Source organism: Hypanus sabinus, chromosome 20 (genome assembly GCF_030144855.1).
Source record: "Hypanus sabinus isolate sHypSab1 chromosome 20, sHypSab1.hap1, whole genome shotgun sequence".
In the NCBI taxonomy this organism is placed as follows: domain Eukaryota; kingdom Metazoa; phylum Chordata; class Chondrichthyes; order Myliobatiformes; family Dasyatidae; genus Hypanus; species Hypanus sabinus.
The window spans coordinates 15237993-15253459 of NC_082725.1; positions in this window are offsets into that span (position 1 = coordinate 15237993).

A 15467-nucleotide genomic window follows, 5' to 3' on the forward strand; every position below is an offset into this window, starting at 1 on the left:
ATCAAATTTGTCAACTTTCTCAACAAAGGCCATTGTTACATTATTCTCACTTTAACTTTGCCAGTTGTGCTTCTTTCACTGTACACTGTTACTCACACGGCCCTTTGTTTACGTCTGTGGTGGCCTTCTCCACACTGATTAACTCTTTCCTCCCGCTGTCATCCTGTAACTGTCAATGCATTTGGTGATATTTGCTGACACTCAGGTCTGCACTTGTCGCCAATTTGTTGTGTCTGTAGCACTACGTATCAATTAAGATAAAAGCACAGACACAGGAGATGGCTTTAACTGCTGTATTGGCATTTCAGCGAGACGGGGAGAGAGCAATGCACATAGTTAAGTTATCAGTCCATAACCAGTGCTAAGGGGAGTTAGAGTTATTGCTCTAAAAGAAATAGATCTATACATTGCAATTATAATTGCAGATGATACTGGGATTCTTGCAGAACCACTACTAGAAACATGAAATTATGCCTTTCATCTTGGTTCAAAAATTTGAGAGTTGCTGTTCCTGTCCAATATATTTTACCTACTTCCAGTCAAAGCAATCTGGATGGAACTACATACCAGACATGCTTCAGTTTCTGCCCTGATATTGCTGGCTTCTGCACACTCAGGGTTACAGTTCTCTGTTTGCATTTATGGAACATTTTATAAATAATATTTAATTAGCGCTCAGATCTTCAAGATGGCGCCAGCAAACAACACGACCAACAGTGACGTCCTGCAGACAGTTCACAAAACTACTCCTTTTACTTCTTCTTTCAAACGTGATTCTGCTACTGAGCTGCGTGCGATTGGAACCTGTGATTTGCATTTTGACGGTGTGTTTTTTGGGCCAGTTGAGCAATCTGGCACTTTGCTGTCTCTGAGGGAGTTTGGTGAAGTTGGGAGCGGAGGGGGCAACCTGGAGGACTGGAAGCCTGGATGCGGGGCCTGAGCGAGTGATCGACTCCATTGCTTCCTCTAATACAGGCATCGAGAGTGGAGTGACGCCCTATGGTCGACTCCATTGCTTCTCTCCGATTGAGGCATCCAGCGAGGTTGAAGTCTAAGAAGATGACAGCAGAGTGCAGGTGGGTGTTCGGAGCCACCTGCCTGCGTTTGGTCCTCCTCTCCCTCCCTGCTAGCTGCTCTTGGAGGAAATTGCAGGACTCTTGAGTTGCACATTGTAAGGATGGTTAGGAGAAGCACAAGCTGTAGACTCATTTCGGGGGGCTTTGGGGTTCACGTTGCATCTATCGCTGGATTCTGGTCTCTCTTTTTTTGCTGTTTTTGTGTGGTTTGATTGGGTCGACTGGTGCACCTCAGTGAAGAGTGACTTTGCAGCTGCATATGGCTAAGACACAGAGTTGGACTGAACTAAACTGGATACTCCTGCTTTGATGTTTGATATTCTATGTGTTGTCCGCTTACTTTTTACTGTTTGTGCAATTTCTCTTTCTTCGTGTGTTGGATGTTTGATATTTTCTTTGAATGGATTCCATGGTGTTTCCTTGTTCCGTGGCTGCCACAAAGCTACTTTCTGGATTTTTTTTCTGGCGTCTTGAAATTTGATTTATATCATATATTTTACATTGAACCAGTTTGATATTTTTCTCCCTAGCATCGAGAACCTGTTCAAAAAGGCTATACGTCAAAATGATGGCATCAGTCGTTAAGGACCTCCATCACCCAGGACATGTCTGTTTCTCATTGCTATCATTAGAAAGGAAGTACAGGAGCCTGAAGACATACACTCAGCTGCTTGCCCTCTGTTATCAGATTTCTGAACAGCCATGAACACTACCTAACTATTTTTGGCTCTCTTTTTGCACAACTTAATTAATTTAATTTAGTGTATATGTATATATTTCTTATTGTAATTTATAGTTTTTTATGTACTGCACTGTACTGCTACTGCAAAGCAACAAACTTAATGACAAGTGCCAGTAATATTAAACCTGATTCTGATTCTGAGGGGGAGGAGGATATTAGCTTTGGAGCTTATTGTCTAGTTTGTGATGGGGAGGGGTACTAAGTACATATTCTAGACCCCTTGTGACAATATAAAGACATGATGTATCGATTGAATTTATTAATACTTTGTTTCAGGCCTCCCATTCAATAGGGAAAATGTGCCTCCTGTCTGATTGGAACCGCAATACCCATCTTAAGGCAAGCATCCAACTCCAAAGGGTGTTTGTTTCTACTTATCCGGTTCTTTGGCATCACAGCCGCTGCTGCAGGTTGGAAGATGAATTGGAAACAAGACCCAGGACTTTTTTTTGTAAGTTCTAACGCTGGAAATGAGGCAAGGAAGAATATCTGCTTTTCTTTAAGCTGGACAGGATTGTGCCAGAACAGTTGAAGGCCAGTTCCGGAGAGAAATTGCAAAGATGTTAGCTGCAGCAGGGTTGCTGTTAGGGCGTGAATCTATTCTGAAGCACTTTTCGGTGAAGTGATGTCATCAAGGATCAACTTTATCCACTAAGTACATTTACATGTATTAGGAACTTGCTGTGATGTGTTGGCCAGCGTGTGACGTGCAAACAAACAACAACGTTCAACAATTATAAAGAATAAAGAATTATATAAAAATAAAGTTAGAGGTTAAAGTAAGGCTATGGAATAAAAGGTGCATAAATACACAAGTACTAGCAAGTACTAACAGTGTAAACAGCAGTATAAGATAGGGTTTGAAGTGCTTACAGAGCAGTGTAGTGACGGGTTATTAGATAGAGGGGGTGGGGGTTAGTTAGAATGGTTGATCAGATATACTGTCTGGGGGAGGAAAGTTTAAGATGGCGTGGTTTTTGTTTTAATAGCCCTATAGCGATATATGACATGAGCAGCCAGGGTAGGTAGCACAGCAGTTAGTTTGACGCTATTACAGCTTGGAGCATTAGAGTTCGAGGGTCAGTACCGATGTCATCCACGAGGAGTTTGTACGTCCTCCCCGTAGAATGTATGGCTTTTCTCCAGGTGATCCTGCTTCCTCCCAAAGCCCAAATGCTTGCCAGTTAGTAGGTTAATTGGTCATTGTAAAGTTTAGGCTGGGATTAAAATCGAGGGCTACTCAGCCGTGTGGCTCAAAGGGCCAGAAGGGCCTATTCTTTGTTGTATCTCAATAAATAATAAATAATAAAGAGAAATTATATTAGTCCTTTCTGCCCATGAGTGAACAATTCTTTCCTGTGTACCATGTGCTACACTCCCTATCACATGATATGCGCTCATTATATCACACCTTACTGACAGCGCTAATGTCTCCAATGTTGGTCTTAGCATTATTAGGATCTCACTTCAGCAACTCTTCATCAGTTTACACTTGTTATTGGCTTTCCTCTATCACGTCCTGTTTAAGTCTAGAGAAAGTAAGAAGCCGGACATTGGATACATGAAATCTGGCGACCTTCTATTCAATATTTTCATATGATCTGTTTGTTGTACTGATTCTCTTCCAGCTCTTTTTTCAGAACTTTGGATTTGATCAGAGAGTCTCCCTTCTCTTGGTTTTTCCCTCAGGATGGACTGCCCATTCCTTTTTTACTGTTTAGAATAGTGGGTTTTTTCCTCTTCTCTTTTATATAAAAATTTCTAATAGTCCTTCCTTTCTTCATAAATTGATAAGAGGAGAATTATACATTCTATATCAGATTTATACTTTGCAGATCAACACTATGTGTGATTCTGATATTGTTTATTTTACTTTGTGTATGTACTGCTATTAACATATATCCCAGAGATATTCTCCTCTTGTTTGTATACACACTTTTTATTAAATCAATAAAAAGATTGAAAAAAGAAAGAAAAGTTTATACTTGATTTCTTATCATTGCTCTCACTCCTGCATAACTTATCTCTGTCTTTCATATGTCATTAATGTAGAATGGAAATAGTTGAGACCCAACCACTGGTTCTTTTCTAAGCTATCTCTCTACCAACCCCCCAACTCACCCATCCAATCTTGCTCTCCATTAGCCAATCCACAATCCATACAAATTTACTCCCAATCCTGTGATTCCTCACTCTTGTGTGACCTTTTCTTCCAAAAAAAATCAAGTAGTTTCACTTGTCTTAACCTGTTAGTCACACCTTAAAAATTGCTCAACTGAATTTTCAAATGTCATTCACTTTTCAAAAATATTTCTTAGCTCTGCCCAATCATTTTAAGATTTTCTAAGTGCACTATTACAATTCCTAACTAATAAATTCCAGCATTTCTCCTGTTACTGCTCACTGACTGACAGGTCATCTGCTCTCCATTTTCTCCTTTGAATGGTGGTATTATTCTTGTCATGACTGCACCAGACCATTCTGGAACTGATACACACATACATACAACACACACGAGACTGCAAATGTGTGATAGTCCTCAGCCAGAAGGCAGTGAATCTGTGGAATTCATTGCCTCTGATGGGTGTGGAAACCAAATTATTGGGTATATTTATAGTGGAGGTTGATAGGCTCTTCATTAGTAATGGTGACAAAGACTATAGGGAGAAGACATGAGAATGGGGTTAAAGAGGAAAAAGTATCAGTTAGGATTAAATGATGGAGCAGATCTGATGGTCCAAGTGGCCTAATTCTGCTCTTACAGTATGTCTTACATTTACTTTTAAAGCTCTAGGAAAGTGGATCATATTATGCCCATTTTTTAGTGTTACATGGCCCAGTTTGATTGAACTTTACATGCAGTAGCTGTATAATAGTGTGAAGTCATGCTACTGTCAAAATTGGACCTGGTGATTTCACATGCTATCCACATCACTGAATCCCATTATTCCTAGGCATAAGTAGTACATCAAATATAGAACCCATTTCTAATCTTAATTAAATAAATTGGAACAGAAATCTCAATACTATGAACATAGAGGGTCCTGAAGCTCCTTTACCTTCTTCCTGATGGCAGCATTGAGAAGAGATCATGACTGGGTGGTGGTGGTCTCTGAGAGCGGATGCTGCATTCCTGTGACAATGGTCCCAGTATGTCCTTGTAAATTTTCTCTGCACTTTTACAAGCTCATTGATATCTTTCCTGTAGGTTGGTGACAAAAACAGCTGCAACCTGGAATTCCAGGCAACTTTTTAAAGACTTGTGTGTTGTTCCCAGTTCAGATTAACTTATAAGTTTAATGTACAAAGTGCCAGTGTTTAAACAGTTCACTACAGAATACATAAAATTTGTCTGGGGTGTGAGACAAACTAATATGTAAAAAGTTTGCTGTTGCAGCTTTTAATACATCAAATTTGACTAAATATTAAAAGGCCTTACTCTGAACGTAGAGTTGGTTAAAAGGTTGGCACTGTTTTGTGGGCTGTACTGTCTTGTAGTGTTCTATATTTTATTTTCTTTGCGATTCTGCCATACTTTTCAGGCCATCTCTCGACAATCTCCATCGCTGTCTGATCCCATTGATTTCTGAATGTGTTTGTGTTTACTGGACTTGATTCCCACTTTTCACGTTTTATGCCAAGTCCTCTTTTAGGCATTCATGCCCATTCACTCTCACACTGTGCCGTTCTTCAAAATTTCCCAGGTCACGTTAGTTCAGAGAATAATTATGTGCACCGACTTCAGCTGCAGAATACCTCCCCTGATAGAGCAACAGCCAGGATAATAGCAGAGCCGGCTGACTTTAATTAGGGACCAGAAACAGTGAAAGGAAATGTCCAGCCAACAATCTTTAACTAGACCCTGCAACAATTTGAGTTAACAGGCAGGCTGCAGTTAGTATTACAGGTGTTTGGTTGAATAATCTGAATTATGAGTATATCACAATTACTTCGCCTATTTTCAGGGAATTTTACATCTTTACTTATAGGGCACTGATTAAAAAAAAAGGGGACAGAATAAATACCCTCAGAGAAATGTTTGTAGAGAATACCTATCGTTGTTCTATACAAGGGTTTCTAACCTGGGGTCTAGACCCCTCAGTTAACAGTAGTGGTGCATGGCGTAAAAAAGGCTGCACATCCCTGCTCTATACCATTATGAAACTAAACTCGATGAGAAGAACAGAATATGTAAAAATAATGTCATCTGTATTAGCTTTCTCTTACTTTGTGCGCTGCGTAGAATGCGCTGCCGCTTTTTCTAAAGGCTGCCTTCCAATATTGGTGGTGATTAGTTCTGCCCTGTATTTACTCTGCCAAATGTGGATGTATAAAAGCTCAACAGGAACCTAATTATCAATAATGGTTATCAATTAGAAAAAAGGAGAGAATTCAGGTCTTATTTCCATTCCTTAGCTACCTAGATTAATAGTAAAAAATTCTGGCATGTTAAAAATCAACACAATACTTGAGATCAGCCAACAAAGGTACACATTCTCACCAAACACTGATTAAAATGATTTAATTTCTATTGCAGAATCCTGATTCCCAGCTGATGTCTGCAAATGAAAGTTGACAATAACAAAAAAAATTGCTTGTTAACATGATTGGAAGGATTATCAAGCGAAATCCAAGACTCTTCTTTAGGGTCCTCCTCCTTCTCTTTCTCTCATAGGTCACCCTCCTCTGGTATCAGATTCTTTCTGATCAGGCTTCATCTTTTCCAATTGTCACCTTCTAGCTTCTCACCAACTTTCTAACTTGCCCACCTTCCCCTCCCCCACCACCTTACGCTGCCTTCTTTTCCAGACCTGATGAAGGTTCTCGGCCTCAAATATTGACTCCTTATTCTTTTCTACAGATTCTTCCTGACCTGGAAAGTTCCTTCGTCATTTTGTATGTGAAACCCGTTCGGTTCAGTTTTTGAAATAGATTGTGAGGTATGCAGATTACTATCAATTTAAATTTGTAAAAATGAAAAGGAAATTTCAAGCATGACCCAATAGGAACAGAAAAGAATGGGATAATGCAATGTGGACAGAGCAGACCAAAGCATCTTTTTCTTTTTGTGTCATGGCACTTCCGCTTGGGTTGTCCCTGAGTCCGACCTTGTGTTGACCTGGTCAGTATCCCACCGTTATTCTCTTTGTGCTCAGTGCAAGCTTTAGGACAGTCTTCTCCTTGCATTTCCTGAATGTTAATGCAGATTAATCAATGAAAGGAAGCTTTCTACACCTACCGTATGTTGCAGTTATTCTGTTAGTCTTTATTCACACTTCAGATATATGATGACAAAGTTCAGCTTTAAGCTGCATCAATTTTGGACCCTGGAGATGTGTGAAAAGAACTTTATGAAAATCCACTTTTGTTCTTGAATAGAAATTAGGCATTGGGCGTTGCAATTGTGAAATTTACCTTTTCAACAGAATAAAATATTACTTCACAAAAATTTGAAAGATGTGCAGTATTGAAAGAAAATAAATCTGATCTGGAAATTGTTACAGTTAATTTTAATTTCAAAGAATAAACTTATTTTAAAATTCGCTGTGTGAGAAATTGTAAGAAAACTAATGAAATTGGATATAATTGCTGTGAATTGCTTACAAGATGAAAAGACTTATCTTTGCCAGTTTGTCAGTTTCGTTGCTAAAAATAGCTTGCCATAACCTAATTAATGAGTAAACGGGGTCGCTGGCAGCAACAAGATTAGCAAACTGAATGACATCACGAATTGGAGCAGCACTAGGTTATTCAGCCATTTGTTCATGCTCTCACTTGACCTATCACCTTCTAAGAAGACTTCTGATCACTCTGATAAGACTCGTCAGATCTTTTACGTGGGCGCTACTTTCCCCCACTAACTTCGATTCAGATTCAGTTCAGATCCATTTATTCACCCACATTCATTGAAATATGCAGTGAGATGTGTCATTTACATCAGCAACCAGCGCAACCAAAGGATGCAAGTCTCGGCACACATTACAATGCCAACATAGCATGCCCACAATGCTCGGCAGAACAGAGAGCTCAAAGAAACAGAACACGGTAAGCAACAAAACAACAGCGGGAAAACAAGTCCCATTCCTCTCTGGTGGCAGAAGCCTGCAGTTGTTGCTAAGACACTGCAAACAGCGCCATTACGCAACTTTCGGGTAAGTAATTCCTGCAGTTGTATTGGACTTCTAAATCTCGGCTGTTAGCTGGATGATGGAGGTCAGCTCATTTATTGCTTTGCTCTGTGGCTGGGGTCCAGCTAGTGCCCCACAGCAGAGCAATTAGCTGAGATTTCCCAGTATTACACTGACTTGGAAATTAAACAATTTTTACTTTAACTATTCTTGGACTATTTTGCTTCTATACAAGTATCTGTCTACCTGTGTCATAAATATACTCAACAATTGAGCCTTTCTATTAGAATTGAGTGAAGAATTCTAAAGAGTTACCACCCTCTATATCTGAAATGCTGATCCCTGGTTCAGGATAGCCCAACAAGGGGAACATCACTTCTACAGTTACCCTGTCAAGGCTTTAATGATTTTTAGTGTTTTATTTAATATAAAGCATGAACAATTGTTGTTATTTTCAAACTTTGATCGTTATCTTTGAGCTGTTAAAAATGGCATACTTCTACATAGCCAAATATTTTATTTTCATTATTTTCATTTTGGCGATACAGTGTGGAGTAGGCCCCTCCGGGCCTTTGCGCCATGCAACCCACGACAGAGCCGGTGGACCCTAACCTGATCACAGGACAAATTACAAGGACCCATTAACTTATGCGTTAGCACTTTGGATTGTGGGAGGAAGCTGGAGCGCCTGGAGAAAACCCACACATTGCAAAGGGTGAATGTATAGAGACTCCTTACAGAACGCCGCTGGAATTGAACTCCAAACTCCAGAGCGCCCTGAGCTGTAATAGTTTTGTGCTAACAGCTACGCTACCTTGTATGTATTTAGAACATAGAACATATAATTCATCATAGGAGCAGGCCCCTCAGCCCATGACGTCTATGCCAACCGCACAGAAAGGTTGCAATATTTCTTTTAAAGGAATCAATATCTGTTGATTTTAATCAGTACTTTCAAAACATGGCAGGATAAAATCTTTCCTTAAAACCACTGAATTTTTGTTTGGGGAGCTACTGAAATCAGCCTGGGATTCAGTTTTCCCACATCATTCAATGTCAGCTCTGACAAGAGTATCTCCACATAATGGGAAATGGGGAACTCTTTCGCAATCCACACTCCTCTGAGGTACAAGGTATCTCCACGCGCAGTCAACGGTCGAAAGGAAGTGCACAGCAACTTCCCCGTTGACACAGGAGGACACACATGGGATTCTTTCCCAGACTCAGCTGTGATGAGCAGAAGAGGGAACAGTGTCAGCAGGTCAGACTGCGTCTGCACTCTTGATTTGCCATGCCACCCTTCTCCTGTTTGAAGTTCATGGGTCTTGTCTTAATCACTACAGCCTGTCATCATGGCTCCATGCTACCCAGTCTAAGAACTGATTGCGGCAAGCTTTGTCTTTCTCTTAGCTCCACTCAAGTATCAGTCACGCTCTTCTTCCACTTAACATGTGAAAGTGCAGACAGGCTGAATCGTATTACACTAATAGCCATTAAATCCTACTCCAAAGCCAATCAGCAATATATTAAACACGATAAAAGGCTTTTATATCATGATTAAATGTACTTAAACTTGGCAAGGCTTTCTGTGTATATATTTAATCATATCCCATCTCTCTACAGTGAATACTTAAACCAGGACTAATATACTTACAATAAATGAGTACATGCTAAAAAACAGCAGAGCAGAATAGACTGGAAGCTTCTAAGATTTTATGACTGAAACAAAATTCCCCCAAATTCTGGAGGAGGCTTAATAAGTTGTGAGATAAGGCTTTCTGCATGGATAAATTATGAAGCTAACGTGAGAACTACACTCCCATCACATGCTCCACCAACAAGAGGTGTGGTAACACTGTGGTCTCAGCAATCTTGCTATCAATCTGCATGTGAAATTTCAGCTACTTCATTATTGTAACTAAATTATCTGGTTTATCTTCTTGTCTACATTAGGAGAAATTATGGGTTCCCCAATCCACTATAGATCACAGGACAGGAGAAAAATCAATCCACTGTGCATCTGTTCTGTATCTTCGGTTAGCTGCAAGACTTTGATATAAACAATAATCTCTGTTTTACACATTCCTTTTGACAGATGACTCAGTGCTCCATCAACCCTACAACCAAAACTGACTCTTTGAACCTTCTTCATCTCAATTTCGTATTTAGTGTCCTTATTGAAAAACCATCAAATGATACTTACGCTGTTCTTCATATTCAGGTCTTCCACTTCATTCAGGCCATTCAAAATCTTCCTCTTGAGTGTTCACTTTATTCCATTCCTAGTTTTCACAAAACACTCACTGATTAAATTGTAATTGCCACTGTTCTGGCTCAACCATCAACTACTCTATCTTTTTGAGTCCCCTTGGTTGACTTATTCTTTACATTTGTATTATAAATATGTTTTGTCCAGGTTTGCCTCAATGCAAGTTGTCTATTTATACTAAGAAAGGAGTAGAGCCAAGCATTGAACATTGGGCTACATTATTTCTAAGCATTCTGCAACCTAAAAGGTAGTTTGTGCATTAACAGTATACAAAAATCATTGGCTTAAGATCAATTGCAAAAGAAAAGACAGGTCTAAAATAAGCAAGGGATCTCTCTCAGATTACTGCTAAGAAAGTGAGGTCAAGTATACTTCCCACTTTGTTTGTTAAAGTTTACTATCAATTCCAATAAAGTATTTAAGCAATTAAGCTGGTGTAAAGCCTTTGTAATGATGATATTTTTAAAGTCTAAGTTAGTTTTGTACATACTTAGTGTGTAAATGTGTTATTAGCATGTAAGATTCACATTTAACATGTGGCTTTTATAATTCGGGGCTAGGCTATGCAAACTTTAATATATAAATGATGTGCTTTCAAACATCAATGTAAATCTTATTATCAAAGGACATATGTGTCACTATGTAGAACCCTGAGGTTCATTTTCCTGCAGGGATACTGAGTAAATCTATAGAATAGTAACCATAACAGGATCAATGAAAGATAAACCAGAGTTCAGAAGACAACAGACTTGGCGAATGCAAATATAAATAAAAAGAAGTAGATAACAAGAACAGAAGACAATGAGATAAGGAGTCCTTAAAGTGAGATCATTGGTTGTAGGAACATATCAATGATGGGGCAAGTGAGTGCAGTTATCCCCTTTTGTTCAAGAGCCTGCTGGTTGAGGAGTAGTAACTGTTCTTAAACCTGATAGTGCAAGTCCTGAGGCTATTGTACCTTCTACCTGATGGCTTTGTGGAGCACTCTGAACTTTCACTTGGATGTTACTTTAATTCCCCATCTCACTCTCACTCTGACCTTCCTGTATGTGGCATATCTGTAATGTTATAATGAAGCTTTTCGTACAGGTGGAAAAGCACATCTTTAGCCTGGACGTATTGCGGCCTTTCAGACTCAATATCAACTCTACGAATTCAGTTAACTTGTGATGTCAAGCTGGCCAGTCTATCTGTAGCTCTCTCTCCATTGGTCAGCTGGAGTTGTTGTTTACATGTTACTTCTCTGCATTTTGGAGTTTTCACTTCCCTTTGTGTGTTCTCAGCATCTAACATTTTACTTCATTGATTTTATGTTCCTTGGTTCAAATTATATCGCTTTCCCACTGACCTGTAAACGAATTGTAATGACATCATTCATAGTTTAGCCTCACAGCAGCCTGACTGCACTCTATCGTAGATATTCCCTTTGTTCCATTCACCCCTCTTCCATTCTCTCTGCAACTTGAAAGCAAGTTGCTTTCTTACATTTACTGTTGTGATAAAAAGTCTTTGCCTTGCAACATTAAAATCAGAGTCAGACTTATCGCCGACTTAGGTGACATGAAATTTGTTGTTTAGTGGTACCAATACAGCATAAAGATATAAAATTAATAGAAATTAAAAATAAGTAAAGAGTCAAAAAAAACCTAACAAGGATTCACAAGCCATTCAGAAATCTAGTGTTGGGAGGTGAAGAAGCTATTTCTGAATAAATGGGTGTGGGCTTTCAAGCTCTTATACCTCCTCCTCAATCACAGTAACAAAGAGAGGGCATGCCCAAGATAGTGAGGGTTCTTAGTATTGATGCTGCCTTCTTGAGGAATTGCCCCTTGAAGGTGCTCATGATAGTGGGGAGGGTAGCCTCCATGATGGAGCTGGCTGGGACTACAATCCTCAACAGCCTCTTATGATACTGTGCATTAGAGCCTCTGTTTCTCATCTTTTGGACGTTTTCCCACAATTTTGAGTGTTTCTGCAATTCCTGTTTTTATTCCAATAAGAAGCTTCTTTCTCCCCTATCTGGCAGACCAGGCTCTTCACCATCTGCCAGACCAGGTTCTCCACCATCTGCCAGACCAGGTTCTCCACCATCTGCCAGACCAGGTTCTCCACCATCTGCCAGACCAGGTTCTCCACTTTCTGGCAGACCAGGCTCTTCACTCTCTGGCAGAACAGGATTTTCACCATCTACCAGACCAGGTTCTTCACTCTCTGGCAGACCAGGCTCTTCACCATCTAGCAGACCAGGCTCTTCACTCTCTGGCAGACCAGGCTCTTCACCATCTAGCAGACCAGGCTCTCCACTCTCTGGCAGACCAGGTTCTTCACTCTCTGGCAGACTAGGTTCTTCACTCTCTGGCAGACCAGGTTCTTCACTCTCTGGCAGACCAGGCTCTCCACTCTCTGGCAGACCAGGTTCTTCACTCTCTGGCAGACCAGGTTCTTCACTCTCTGGCAGACCAGGCTCTTCACCATCTGGCAGACCAGGTTCTCCACTCTCTGGCAGACCAGGTTGTCCACCATCTGGCAGACCAGGTTCTTCACCATCTGGCAGACCAGGTTCTCCACCATCTGGCAGACCAGGTTCTCCACCATCTGGCAAACTAGGTTCTTCACCATCTGGCAAACTAGGATATTCACCATCTGGCAGACCAGGTTCTTCACCATCTGGCAGACCAGGTTCTTCACTCTCTGGCAGACCAGGCTCTTCACCATCTGGCAGACCAGGTTCTTCAATCTCAGGCAGACCAGGTTCTCCACCATCTACCAGACCAGGTTTTCCACCATCTGCCAGACCAGGTTCTCCACTTTCTGGCAGAACAGGATTTTCACCATTTGCCAGACCAGGTTCTTCACTCTCTGGCAGACCAGGCTCTTCACTCTCTGGCAGAACAGGCTCTTCACCATCTAGCAGACCAGGCTCTTCACTCTCTGGCAGACCAGGCTCTTCACCATCTAGCAGACCAGGCTCTCCACTCTCTGGCAGACCAGGTTCTTCACTCTCTGGCAAACCAGGTTCTTCACTCTCTGGCAGACCAGGTTCTTCACTCTCTGGCAGACCAGGTTGTCCACTCTCTGGCAGACCAGGTTCTTCACCATCTGGCAGATCAGGTTCTTCACTCTCTGGCAGACCAGGTTGTCCACCATCTGGCAGACCAGGTGCTTCACCATCTGGCAGACCAGGTTCTCCACCATCTGGCAGACCAGGTTCTCCACCATCTGGCAAACTAGGTTCTTCACCATCTGGCAAACTAGGATATTCACCATCTGGCAGACCAGGTTCTTCACCATCTGGCAGACCAGGTTCTCCACTCTCTGGCAGACCAGGCTCTTCACTCTCTGGCAGAACAGGCTCTTCACCATCTAGCAGACCAGGCTCTTCACTCTCTGGCAGACCAGGCTCTTCACCATCTAGCAGACCAGGCTCTCCACTCTCTGGCAGACCAGGTTCTTCACTCTCTGGCAAACCAGGTTCTTCACTCTCTGGCAGACCAGGTTCTTCACTCTCTGGCAGACCAGGTTGTCCACTCTCTGGCAGACCAGGTTCTTCACCATCTGGCAGATCAGGTTCTTCACTCTCTGGCAGACCAGGTTGTCCACCATCTGGCAGACCAGGTGCTTCACCATCTGGCAGACCAGGTTCTCCACCATCTGGCAGACCAGGTTCTCCACCATCTGGCAAACTAGGTTCTTCACCATCTGGCAAACTAGGATATTCACCATCTGGCAGACCAGGTTCTTCACCATCTGGCAGACCAGGTTCTCCACTCTCTGGCAGACCAGGCTCTTCACCATCTGGCAGACCAGGTTCTTCAATCTCAGGCAGACCAGGTTCTCCACCATCTGGCAGACCAGGTTCTCCACCATCTGGCAGACCAGGCTCTTCACCATCTGGCAGACCAGGCTCTTCACCATCTGGCAGACCAGGTTCTTCACTCTCTGGCAGACCAGGCTCTTCACCATCTGGCAGACCAGGTTCTCCACTCTCTGGCAGACCAGGCTCTTCACTCTCTGGCAGAGCAGATTCTTCACCATCTGGCAGACTAGGATATTCACCATCTGGCAGACCAGGTTGTCCACCATCTGGCAGACCAGGTTCTCCACCATCTGGCAGACCAGGTTCTTCACTCTGGCAGACCAGGATATTCACCATCTGGCAGACCAGGTTCTCCACCATCTGGCAGACCAGGTTCTTCACTCTCTGGCAGACCAGGATATTCACCATCTGGCAGACCAGGTTCTCCACCATCTGGCAGACCAGGTTGTCCACCATCTGGCAGACCAGGTTCTCCACCATCTGGCAGACCAGGTTCTTCACCATCTGGCAGACCAGGTTCTTCACTCTCTGGCAGACCTGCTTCTTCATTATCTGGCAGACCAGGATATTCACTATCTGGCAGACTAAGTTTTTAACTATCTGGCAGACTAGGCTTGTAACTATCTGGCAGGCTAAGTTCTTTACTATCTGGCACATTAAGTTTTTAGCTATCTGGGAGACTAGATTATTCACTATTTGGTAGACTGGATTCTTCACTATCTAGTAGACTAGGTTCTTCAGTATCTGGCTGACCAGGTTCTTCGCTATCTGGTAAACTAGGTTCTTCACCATCTGCTTCCCAGTCATGCACTAATAATCTTGTTGGAAAATGCAAGATCAGGTGAGGGTAGCATTAAAATTGTTATGAAGCCGGCAAGAAAAAACTGTCTTAGACATTGAAATTGTCAAATCATAGACTGAAGGGAATTCTATTTCCATGAAATCATATTTTTATCGGTGGGTGGCAATGATGGATATATTATCCTCTGAAAGTCATGAGAATTACAGCCATGTTTTTCTAAGAGGTAGTACCTGTGTTAGCATTTACCCCTGACACCGGCAATGTTGGTAATGAATGTGACCTGGAACTTATTCAAAGGAGGTTTATAATCAAGAATATTGGTACAGTTCAATACAATATCTTGTTCCAGTAGACACTAAGTAAGAACTTAGAACAGAGAACAGTACACACTATGTCCGTGCTAACCATGATGCCTTATAATCTAATCCCATTGTGACAAAGGTCATCTGCCACAAGTAATTTCTTCTTTCCCTCCTCGCCCAGTAGCCTTGCAATTCTCATTATCTCTGCCTGACAGTGCTGATGTTATGCTTATTGTGTGATCATGCTTAGTTCATTTTGAGGGATGGAGATGAGTGCTGGTTCTTGGAAAATGGTTAGTTGATTGATTTTGTTGTACAATGTCATTGTGAG